Source organism: Manis pentadactyla, chromosome 6 (assembly GCF_030020395.1).
Source record: "Manis pentadactyla isolate mManPen7 chromosome 6, mManPen7.hap1, whole genome shotgun sequence".
Taxonomy (NCBI): domain Eukaryota; kingdom Metazoa; phylum Chordata; class Mammalia; order Pholidota; family Manidae; genus Manis; species Manis pentadactyla.
Genome location: NC_080024.1, coordinates 134,339,127 through 134,351,372, shown reverse-complemented (window position 1 = coordinate 134,351,372; position 12,246 = coordinate 134,339,127). Strand labels below are relative to the sequence as shown.

The window sequence follows — 12,246 nt, the reverse complement described above, 5'->3', positions numbered from 1 at the left end:
TTCATTTTTCCCAATCAATGCAAGGAAAGGTGTGATGGTAGAAATGGGTGTAATCTGAACTTAGAAAATGTTACAAGTCTTCTCATCCAGTGTTGGACAGTGTTTGGTGTTCTTAAGAACATAGGTAATAGAATGGACTTTGACTAATGGTAGCAGCTCAACCCTGGTGGCCGCATCAGCCAATGAAGAGTGAGTAGTGTTTAATTCATTACAAGGAGGTTCATTACAAGGAAAATAAAACGATAAGCCCTTCCATGCACTGTACTTTACAAGGGCTTTCTTTTCCATATGAGATTTATCTTGATCCGCACAAAGATCCTATAAGGCAGGATTTGCCATCTGACAGACTGGAAAACTGGTGCCTAGATAGGGAAATAGCCAGTCTTAGAGAACAAGAGAGTGGAGCCCCATGGGGCTCCCCCTATTCTTGATTGCTGGGCATTTTGGTACTGAATCTATGGCCATGTCGATTAAGCATACGGGTTTTGCCAGTGTTCATTTGGGTGCTGATCTTAAACCTGGCTCCAACTTTGCTCTCATTTTCCTCTTGCCTCATTTTCTCCCTTATTTTTTATGTACATGTTACCTTGCACTGGAGGTACATTTGTAAGGTGGCTCAAATCCTTCTGGAACAAGATGGATTATAAATGCACTTCCCAAATAGGATATCATTGTTCATCATTTCATAAGGTCTCCTGCAGAGGGAATGTTTGCAGATTAGCCAGTAGCTTCTTTAGGAACCTTGGATGAATCCTGTTTCCTTAGGGTTAAGTGAGTCTGTAGGGGCTCTGAGCCTTGCAGTTCTGACAGTTTGAGTATGTTTCTATTTCCAACCTTGTTAGAGTCACACAGTTCAATTTGAGAAAAAGTAAGATCTAAAAATCTATTTTTTGTACAGCCTGTTTGCCCCACACAAGCGGTCCTCACCCTGGGCAGGGGAACCAAACAGGGGACCTAGGCAGCGCCCCTTTCCCCCACCGAGTTGACCACACCACACAAATGTTACAGCATCAAGAAGGAAATAATTTAAAATCTCAAAGACCTAAATCCCATATAACATAACAGAGAATGATTAGAAGTACAGAGAAACCTCACTTACTTGGTTACCTCCTCTATCTGGAATATAGCTAAGAACCTGAGAGGGAAAATAAAACAATTTTGAACCAAAAAAAGTCACTGGATACATGTTCTAACACTCATTACCTGGGGCCTGGGTCCCTTGGGGCCTATTTGCTCTTGTTTTATGCACAACTCTAACATACTTGTTTTTCTAGTTTCAAACCTACGTGGGACCAGATGGAGCAAATGGGAATATAGGGTAAAAAATGCTGATAAAAACTCAGTTTTGTATCAGCTCTGTCCACATTGGGTAGCCGTGGGAGGCAGCAACGGCTGATGTCTGGCACAGTCAGGGGAGGGCTTCTGCAATTTGCTGTTATGTAAGCCTCTTCAGATTGTTTAAGCAATTCCCACGAAGGGACTAGGATCTGAGCATTTAGCAGTGACACCATGGCTCAGAGGGTGTTTTTCTTAATCTGAGTACACAGATACCAGCCAGAGGCATCTGCAGGTAAGGCTTGAAATGAGGAGCTGAGGAGCTTAGTAGGGGATGGGGCAAGTGCATCACAGAGAAATGCTCACCATAGAATGAGCCAGTGAGGAAAACAGAGTAAACGAAAACCTGCATTTATAATAGAATCCTAAGCACATCAAGTTTTCCTCAACGCATGTGTATTACTTTCAAGATAAAAAAACATAGTTTCATTTTCTGAAATGAAAGGAAAATACCCAAGAGGACTGTGCAGTCAGGAAAGCAAACCCTCTAAGACCTGAACAGGGTGGATTTTAGAGACCACCATGGAAGAAAGGCAGCTGTGGGGTCAGCCTAGCTTCTGGGACATGGCGTTAGCCGCAGTCTCCTACGGGGAGACTGTGCTCAGCCCTCGTTCTGTCCCAGAGAACAGACCGAGGACTTCAAGTGCAGGGCTTGCCACTCCCTGCAGGGACCATTTCCCTTGCCTGAGTTTCCCTAAGGCTCACTGGGTCATTTGTGAGGGCCTCCTCTCAACCCTTCCAGGGCCTGGGAGCCAATCCAGGCCGTTTCTTCCTGCCTCTACCGACCTGCTGGCTGTTCAGATGGACTTCTGACCTCCGATGCCTTCTTGTTAGGAGCCCAGGTGACAGGGCTGCACGTCTGCCATTGTGCCTGGTGCTGACCCCTACTTGCTTACTTGGAATACTGCTGGCACATTCTGCCACAAGGCCTCTCAGATGCTGTGACCAGCTTGGTCTCTGGACTTGACAAGAGTTGCACATCCTCCCCTTTGCATTTTCCCTCCATGCATTGCTCCATGACCCTGAGCCACAGCCGTGACCCTGTCTACCCCAACCTTCCTAGCCCTGTCCTTGGGGCTGGCTATCTATGCCTTCCAGGCTTAAGGCTTCCAGAATCAAGGTCAAAAGCTCAGACAGGGGAGGGGCTAAAGCGACCACTGATTTTAATTGAAGGAGCATGGTCCCACCTTCACTTGAACTTTAAAAGACCATGTTAGTCTCTGGCCTCAGAGATTAGAGCCAAATTTCAAAAAGACATGGATCATACCACTGGTTGTATCCTCAAGTGAGGGACTCAGGATGGACTGATTCACAGTGCTGTGGCCAGTGGCTAGTGCCCCTTTTGCACAGAGCTTTTGAAATTGTAGCTCTAGATTTGGATAATGCATCATCTTGGTGCTGCCGAGTGCAGAGCCCAAGCTACACTGTGTTCCCCTCCTCTCTTCCTTCCTTCCTTCCCTTCCTCCTTCCTTCCTAACTTTCTTCTTTCCCTCTGCCCATGGCAGTGAACCTGCTGGGCCTTTCCTATGCTCCAACCATCATGTGGGCCCCAACAAGGAAGCCAGACCCTGAACCGCCTTGTCCTGTGTCACCCGTCACAAGTCAGAGAAGCAGAAAGACCATGGGTGCAGTTCCTCCACTTATTAGTTGACCTCAGGCAGGTTATCTAAACCTCCTTAGACCTCAGCACCCCATCTGTAAAATGGACAGGCTAATACTTACCTTGGAGGCTTATTGTAAGGATGAAATTAAGAAAATGACCTCTTATGTGTTGCCTGATTCATATTGGATGTTCAATAAATGGGAGGTATTACTATAACTACTACCACTATTACTATCTTTTTAGTACTATTAATAAGTGTAGACAATCAGCCTGGATAATTTCAAATATATTCACTAAACTATCTCTTCAAAGGCAAAGAGAACAGTAGGGGTGAGTTAGTCTGGGTCCAGCCCCTCCGTGGAAGCAGAGACGGGACTAATTACTGATGACATGACATAGCTGGTCTCTAAGGCTGCATCCAGCCCCAGCTCCAGGACACAGCCTGCCTGGTTTCTGGTACCTGCTGTTCCACTTAAGCTGTTTGCTTTGAGACCAGTGTCTTCAGATCCCTGGGCCTCCATCTCCTCTTATGTGGGATGTATGTGCTGCGCAAACCACCAGGGCTGCTGAGAAGTAAACAACGTGATACTTGTAAAGCATTTAGGACAGAGCCCGACACCCACTAAGTACTCCAGAAAGGCCTGCCATAATTATTTTCAAGTGTGTGTCCCATCTTACGTAAGAGATGGCTCTGGAAAAGTTGTGAAACCCAATCCCATTTTCCCACTAACTGACTTTGGCATGTGAGAAGGCTTATCTTTGCCTCCAATCACCCTTGGAAGGCAGTGCCTCTGAACACCTTGGCACCAGGGTTCCCATCTCTTCCGGCTCTGCCAGCTCCCTATCACACACGAAAAGAGGAAGACTGAGGTGGCACGAATAATGATGCCTTACTGAACCTAGTTGCTAAGTGTAGATTTGTTCTAACTAACTATTTATCATCTACCTGTCTAAGAAGACCATGATTTCCTCTCTTCATATATATATGTGTGTGTATATGTATGTATATATATATATATAAAACTCATGGGTAAAAATATATATATAATTCATATAACAAAGTTTATGTATCTAGTTGACTTCTACATTGCACCTGAATTTTATTTTTTGAACTTTCAAGTGGTTGTGAACTTTTTTGATCTGATGGACACTGTGGGCTGCTTTCTCGGAAAGACAAGCAGGCCCACATACTCACACAGTTCTGCATGCTGGTTAGCTTGGGTTCGAAGGATAAGGATCCACTGGAGCCCATGGACACACCCTATTAAGGACCCCCACTGCAGGCAGAGCCCAGCCTTCCTATGAAGCCACCTGTGTCCCACAGCAGCAGATGGCACTCAAGGGCACCCCATATTTGGACTCCTTACTCTGGCATGCCGGTCCCCAACTCCTTCCCAATGGATCTCTCCTCAGGAGCACCCACTGCTCTAACGTCTATCTGGCCTTTGTCCCTCCCCTGGCCTAGCGCCTCGCCTTTGTCCCACTGCCTCCCTACCTACTTATCTACATCTAACCCACAGTTCAAGTATGTAATGACCTCCTCTAAGTGATCAGAAAAGGGTTCACTCAGTATGTGGAGCTTGAGCAGAGAGAGGAGAGGCCCCAATTTTACAGGCAGAGAAACAAGGAAAAGTCCTGAAATGTGAGCTCCTCGTGCAGCTGAAGTCAGAGCTGACAGGGAGAGTGATATGCCACCCTTGATTTTCCTGCCTATCTAGATAGAGACAGAGGAAGTTGGCAGGGCAATATACCCTGGCCTGGGTATAAGAGATTCCTGGGTTCTTGCCCCAGCTCTGTCACTGACTGAGTGTCTAACTTCAGACAGGTCATACGGCACTTCAACAATCCAGCCTCAAATTCCTCATCTTTACAATAAGGGATGGAAATGTTGGCAGCGCTGCAGTGAAGTTGACACTCCGGAACATTGCAGGTATCGGCCCAAATATGCCACCTTTTTAAAAAATGTAAATTAGCACCATATGTTAGGAGCCCTGAAAATGTTCATACCCCTTTCATCCTTCTTCAGAGACTCTAAGTTAAGGCAGTAATCCAAAATATGGGGGAAGTATGCTTAGGGATGTTCATTCCAACATTACCCATGATATAGAAAAGCCCCAAGTCCAAGAGTAGAGAATGATTAGGTGTGTTGTGGCATATCCCCTCGGTGGCATTCTATGCAGCTATTAAAAATGGTTGATGAAGAGAACATGCTTAAGGTGCAGTCCAGCAGGTGGGAGAACTTCTCATGCTCCCCAACCCCAGTTCACACCTGAAGGTACCCAGGTCAGCGGCAGTGGCTCTTCAAAGCTCTAACTCTCAACCAAGGGCCACCAGCCAGCAAGACCAGACCAACCAATTACCGAGCACCACTGCTTTGGCCACATAAGCATGTGGAGTTTGTGACAGTGAAGATTTAGGACTCAGATTCTGCTTCAGTGGGCCTGAGGTAGGCTCAAGACTGCATTGTAACCATTTGCCCAGAGACTCTAGAAGAGGATCAGAAACACATGTTCTCAGAAGCATTACCAGGCTCCCACCTCTGCTTCCCTCCCTCTCAGACAGCACCTCTTCTCTTCATCAATGAAATATGGTAAAGTCTTTATGAAGGACTTCAAAATTGCATTTGTCCTAGAACTCACTGCTAGGCGAACCTGCTAACTATGCCCGACAAATGGCTATTTAATCTCTGCTTTGAGGTGTGCCAAAGAGCAGCTACCGCCTCAAGCAAGGGCTTGGTCTAATGCTTTACCCCTGCCATGATTAATAGGTCTTACCCTCTGTCTTGCTCTGGTTTCTCCTACTCTATTCAAAGTCCAGAAATACTCTGAGCTACCTTGTACAGTCCCCAGGATTAAAAGTGACTTTCAGAAAGGGTCAGTTCAAATTCTGAGTTCAAATCCTGACTCTGAGCTGCCATTCTGTGAACAGGGAATAATAATGCACTGACTTCATAGACTAATAATAATGACTTCTATAATGAATAATAACTGACTTCATAGGGAAAAATAATGCACTGACTTCTTCACAGAAGAAGCAACACATGCAAAGCTCTTAGAACAAGACTTGTGGCTATTATATTTGGGATTATTTTCCTGTCCTTGAGGGTTAAGAGCAAGTCTGTTCTTTGAAGTTGTCCCTGTAGGAGGCCAAGGCCCTTGTTTTGATCTCCACAGTGACCATTCAGTTCTGCTCTGTTGCCCCATCCATTCTACATCCTAACCTTGACCTTATGGAGAATGCTGGCTTCAATGAGAAGCTACCTGCCACTCTCACAGTATGGTGAAGGTCACTGTGCCAACACTTTAGCCTGGCTGGCTTGTCTGGGCCTGGGGAAGGACAGTGGGCTGTCCTAGTTGGCAATGGCATGCTGATCAGCATCACAGGGGAGGCCACCTCCGCCTGAGCACACTGGAGTCAGAGAAGACGCTCTTCTCGGAGGGGGGTGGGGCGGCGGGGTCAGCCCTGTGTGCTGCCTCATCTAACAGAGAAGCTGCCAGTGCAACCCCTTCCCCATCTAGCACTCAGCCTTCCCCCCAGGGGCCAGCCTACTCACATCAGCACAACTGCTTACATGCACACCCACAGCCCTACCCTTCTCTTCCCTACCCCTGTCACTACCCTGCCTCTTCCTGACAGACACTAGCAATGGGACAAGTGGGCACCCAGGGAGTGCTTGTTATGCCCAAAGGGCACCAACAACCTGGTTGGGGCCTGGAGCCCTCACACATTTGCAGGGACCCAGGAGGGACAGGCCAACTTTCACTATGTTTATCAAAGGGACCCTGGGTCAGGCCAGAGTCTGCAGCTAGCATGTCCTGGACCTCAGCTCTCCAGGCTGTCTAGAACCAGAGGGTCCTTCCTGTCTTGTAGGTGGCATCAGGCAACCTGGGTGTTTGTCTAGGTTGAGGGTGAAGGTGCTCTGTTTTTCAGTTTTCTGTGTCTAAATACCCACCTTTCAAAAAAGGATCTCTAGAAGCATGGAGGTCAACCCTCCCCTTGCTTTGTAGGCGAGACAAGGTGACTGTGCCAGGGATGCGGGGCCTGGAGCCAGGCGGCTGATCAGTCACCACAGCTCTGCCTCCACCCCCAGTGTGACCTGGGGCGAGTCTCCTCCTGCCCTCATCCCCATTTCCTCACTCTAGATGGGAGCCGTAATCCCTGCCCTCCTGTCCCTCAGGGCGGGGCCCAATGAGGCAAGAGGCTGCTGGAGGGGACAAAGTGGTTTCCCTGAGACAGGGGCCAAGGAACAGGGAGGGCCTTGCCCACCTGACTTCACAGCGATGGTATCTGGTTGTTGTCTGTCTCCTACTCGAGGGTTGGCTCCCTGAGGATGGGGAGGCATTGATGTGCTCCCCATGATAGCCAGCTGGAGTGGTGGGGACCGCAAGAGAGGCAGTCAGTGCAGGCAGGGAAAGGGGGCAGGAGGGGAGAGAGGGGGAGAGGGAGGAGGGAGACTGCCTCCTCTGTACGGCGGTGCCACCCCCTTTCCCCTTGGCCAGGTCCTGGTCCAGTCCTCCGCCTCCCCTAGACTCCCAGCCTGCTTTGGGGTGATAGGTCAGTCCCCTAGAGCCCCAGCCAGGCTTAGCTGAAGCTCTGGGCACCCTCTACTCCTCTGGTTCTGTGGGTGCCTGCCTACATCACCTGATACAGTCTGGGAGGAGGGTAAGGCCCGGCAGCCCTGGGGCCCTCTGACTATGAGAGAGGGCTGTGACCCTGCTCACCCCCCATCTGTCATGCAGCTAGCCAGTCTCCTGGCCCTTGGCTGCTCCCCAGCCAGGCTGGGTGCTTTCTCCTTACTTCCCCCGGAGAGAACAAATCTGGGGCCCTGTGCTTAGCCAGCACCTCCCTTGGAGGCCCTGCCCAAGGTCAGGACAAGCCCCAGCTGGTCTCCCAGTGCACCTGAGAAGTGGGAGGCAGGCTCCAAGTACCAGGGCCTCCCCTCTGGGCCTCGCCCTCACCTTCCAGCTCCCACAGGAAGGGGCAGCCAAAGGCCAGCCAGCCACAGGACTCGGCTTCTCCGGATCACCTCTATGTGCTTCAAGAAGTGGAGGAGTTTGGTCAGTTTGGCAAACTGCCAGCGAGTTCCCAATGACCAGATCTGCCCCCCTGAAACACAGTGGCAGAAATGTGGATAGCACTGGCAACTAACCCATTTGGATAGCCTTTGTGACCATAAGAAGGGCTGTTAACACATGGCTTAGATTCAACTTGAGGCTCCTTCTCTGTTCTCAATGCTAAACAGAGATGAATCATTCCAAATTGGCATTGTAGTAAGTTTCAGTGAAATCTGATCTGTGGATCAAAGTGACAGAGCCCCATGATTACAATGAAGTCCCCTGTGATCATAGTACAAACAGGGGACTTCAGAATAGCGAGGGCTTGGTCTGCTCAGACGGGAAACTGGAGGGCCCCGAAGGAAGAGGCTGGCAGGCCCTGAGGTGCCACCTTTTCCTCTTGCTCCAGCCAGTTGAGTTTTCTCTGTTTTCCTCAAAATTTAATTGAACATTTCTTGAGCACCTAAGAAGTGCAAAGTGGAATCTCAGGTGAAATCAGTGTTGAATGCAGTGCGGACTGTTCCCCCTGGTGAGTCAGGAAGCGGGAGACACTGAGACTGAGCTTAACTGTCTACACTGCTGAGATGTTACCAATATTAACCCATATCCTGTGGTGAGATTATGAGGGACTTCCTCCCCTGTTCCACAAATTTCCTCTAATATGGAAGAATTTCATATATGTTTTTCAGATATATTTCACATATATTAATATTCTCTTAAAGTTATATATCCATATACATGTACATCTTTAAAAATTATTAATCTCACTTGAGATTCATACCCTTGATTTCAAAGGTCTCCATTCTGCCACCCACTCACTTTTTAATCTGGGTTTCAGTTTCCTCATCTTTGGAAGAGAGAATCCAATTCTCTTTCTGGTCTGCTGTCCAGGGCTGTTGGGAAGGCCAAGCAGGATAACAAGGCTTAGAAAGCCGCAGGAGAAAGCACTACAGGCATGGAAGCTGACATCACCGAGGCCTGGTGCTTGACCTGTGTGCTAGGGCATGTGGCAGTTGGGGTGGAAATCTCAAAAAAAAAATCAGCCCTTACAGGGGGCTGGTTCTCTCCAGGGTAGTAACTGCTTTCTCTGGGCAAGTCTTCACGCTTGCATGGCAGCATGTGCTTTGGGGCTGGTGTCTGGTCACAGTCCTGTGAATGCCTCTAACCCACACAAGCTGATGTATCTAAAAAGTCAGCAGGACTGACAACAGAAGCAAGGGCTTTCGAAGCCATGTCAGGTGCATTAGTGCCAGGATTCTCTTCTTGTTTATGCACGGGCCTCCATTAGTTCTCAGGGAATGGAGGCCAACCTGACTGCAATGCATCAGACCCCAGTCCCCATCTGATCCATCATCCCCACTTGCGGAGGATGAGGCTGAGGGTTTGGGGGTTGGGGGTGGTGGTGACATCCCTAAGGGCACACAGTTTGTCAGTGGCAGAGCCAGGACTAGATCCATGCTTCCTGTCTCCCGGATCTGGGGTTCTTTCAACAAAACCTTTGTCCCCCATATATTTGCCAGGGGCTTTACCTGTAGCAGGTACACACAGTAAAAAAGATGCACAGGGCCCCCGCCCACAAGCAGCCTCTATTCTAGTGAGAAGGACAGTCAAAAAATAATTCAACATAATCATGCAGTAAAATAAAAGTTTGCAAGTGGCAAAAGTGCTTTGACCAAGGGTCTGGAATAGATAATGGGCAGGGAGAGGTTCCTAAGTTATATGTAGGGTCAAGGAAGGCCTCTCTGAGGAGGTAACAATTCTGGAAGACCTGATGTAGGTGGAGAGCATGTCAGGCCAAGGAATCCATACATGCAAAGTCCCACAAATGGAAGGAAAAGGAACTCGGCAGGTCTGCCTGTCACTGGAGGACGGGGGCAGGAGGCAGGAGGCAGGGGAGTTTTAGGAAAGCAGGGGTATTTCAATGCCACGTGGGCCATGGTGAACAGTTTGGGTTGCATGTTAAGAGTCTGTGACATGATCACATGCACAATTTAAGAAGATTGCTTGGACAGCTGTGTGGTGTGAGGCTGAAGCATCAGGACAGGATGGGAGCAGGGAGACTAGATAAGGGTCCCTGCAGAAGTCAAGGTGAGGGGGTGGTGGCTCAGCCTAGGGCAGAGGTGGAGGAGGTTGCAGGGAGAAGGTGGATTCAGATCTGTTTTGGCGATAGTCTTGCAGATGGATGGGTTGGCAGGGGTGGGGCATGGGATGGGAAGGAGAAGGAGGCAGGAAGGGTGACTCTGAGTTTCCAACCTGAATAACACTCAACCCCAGGGCTGTGTGCATTCTTTGGGGAAGACTTGCTGCAGCGCTTTACCGAAGTCCAACTTCCATCTCAGCCTTCTCCTGGCTAATAATAGCCTTTTGGTTCAGGAGGGGTCATTATCCCTCTTCAGCAGGTGGAGAAACTAAAACACACATCAGTAAAGCAAACTGCTTTTTAGAGATTGTAGGTTGTGCACACAAAATCTCAATTGCACACACAATTGTAGGAACTAGACAAAGAGCCAGAGCTGAACAGGGGGGTTTGGGCAGGGAGGGGTGTCCTTTGGGCACCAGTTCTAAAGACCCAGGTGATTTATCAAGCTGTGTGACCTTGGACAAGTGATAAGACCTCTCTGAGCCTCATCAATAAAATGGTGAAATAAAAGAATCTACCCCATGGTGTTGTGCCAGGATTAAGTGAAGGGGTGAACCCTCAATAGATACTACTTATTACTGTTTCTAGATCACATGGCTCATCTCTATAGCCACCTTTCTATACATGTGCATACAGACATTCTGTATGTGTGTGCACGCTAGTACAGAAACCATCTGTGTCCTACCTCACAGCTGATGACCAGGTGCTACTAAAGTTTCAGGCTAAGACAATAGCAGATCTGCTCATGGTGCTTCTGTTTAGTCTCTGAGCCATGCCTGGTGGTTGAAGTAGGAGCTTTCATCCTCCCTGGAATGAGCGAGTTGTGGGTTTGGAGGCAGATGTGGAAAGCAAAGCGCCTGTAAGCCCGAGTATTTCCAAGGGCTCTGACGGACCTGCCCCATGAAGGGGGATGGGGAGGGGCGAGGAGGGAGAAGAAGAGGGTGAGTAAGAGGGAGGGGACCACAGAAGGCCTGGGAAGGAACCACATCCCAAAAGGAAATGCACAAGAACAGATCTGGAGTCTGGCCTGCCCAGAGCCCCTCCTGTGGGTGGCGTTTGGAGCTTCCCTGTCCCCCTTGTCCCACCCCACCCTTCTGAGGCTCCTTTATGTTCCTGTTCCCAGGAGGCACCTGGCATGGGGCTGAGAACTGGGAGGCAAGGCTGTAGGGGCAGTGGGGCAGGGCTCGCCCCTTTTTGCCTGGAGCCATTCTGAAGGGTGTGTCCCAACAGGGCACACACAGACAGAGATTAAGGGGGAGGAAGGAATGACATTCACTGTCCACTGTGGGACCCAGCCGGTGGGCTGGACAGTGGCCAGCTCTCCCACCCCCCACCCCCCCAGGCTCTTGGCTGCAGTATTACCAGCCCTGGCACCACCCTCTGGCCTGTTCAGACACTCCTTCAGGTCCAGGGGCTGGAGCCCTACTAGGAGGGGCTGCCTGGGGGCAGGCTGGGCTGGGTGCCACAACTCTCCCCCACCTCCACAGCCTCCCTCCGCCATCTCCTCTGCCCACATCCAGCTCCAGCTGGGTTTGAAAGAGGTGCTGCAATCCTCCTTCCCTTCAACTCAGGCCCTGCTGCCCTGCCCTCTCTCCTTTCAGCAGGAAGCTGCATCCATAAACTGGTTTCTCCCCGTATGCTCCAACCTGATGTTCTGTCCACTGGAAGAACCATCTACACCAGGCCAGCTGCCCCCTCCTCCAGCCTTCAGTCCCCACCTGACATGTCCTCCTGCTCATGGCAGCGCAAACTTCCAGCCTGCCCAGCCCACCTCCTGAAGCACTGCACCCACCTCACCTCACCCGACCTTCACCCAGGCTGTTGAAGAAAACCCCTTATGGGTGCACAACAAACACTTCTGGACTGATACTGATTCCATCCAGGTCCTGTGCTGGCAACTTTCCCTACTAGGTCTGGGAGTGGAGTGTGGACTTATGCTTGATTGGATATTTAATTAGTGACTTTGTGGACAAAGAGATTTGACTTTTCATTCTTTGGTTTTGGTGTTCCGGGAGTACATGGATTTTGATAAAAAGCTATGGAGTCATCCAATCTTGGAAGCTGTCCACCTGCCCTGATTAAGTGGCCCTCCTCCTGACCTTCAGTGCCTGGTT

At 49.6% G+C, this 12,246-nt stretch overlaps 1 protein-coding gene across 3 annotated transcripts in view; it reads left to right on the top strand.

Moving 5' to 3' along the window:
- ZBTB7C (zinc finger and BTB domain containing 7C) overlaps positions 1 to 12,246 on the top strand; it is a 336,858-nt gene that overhangs the window by 217,700 nt on the left and 106,912 nt on the right. The window lies entirely within an intron of this gene.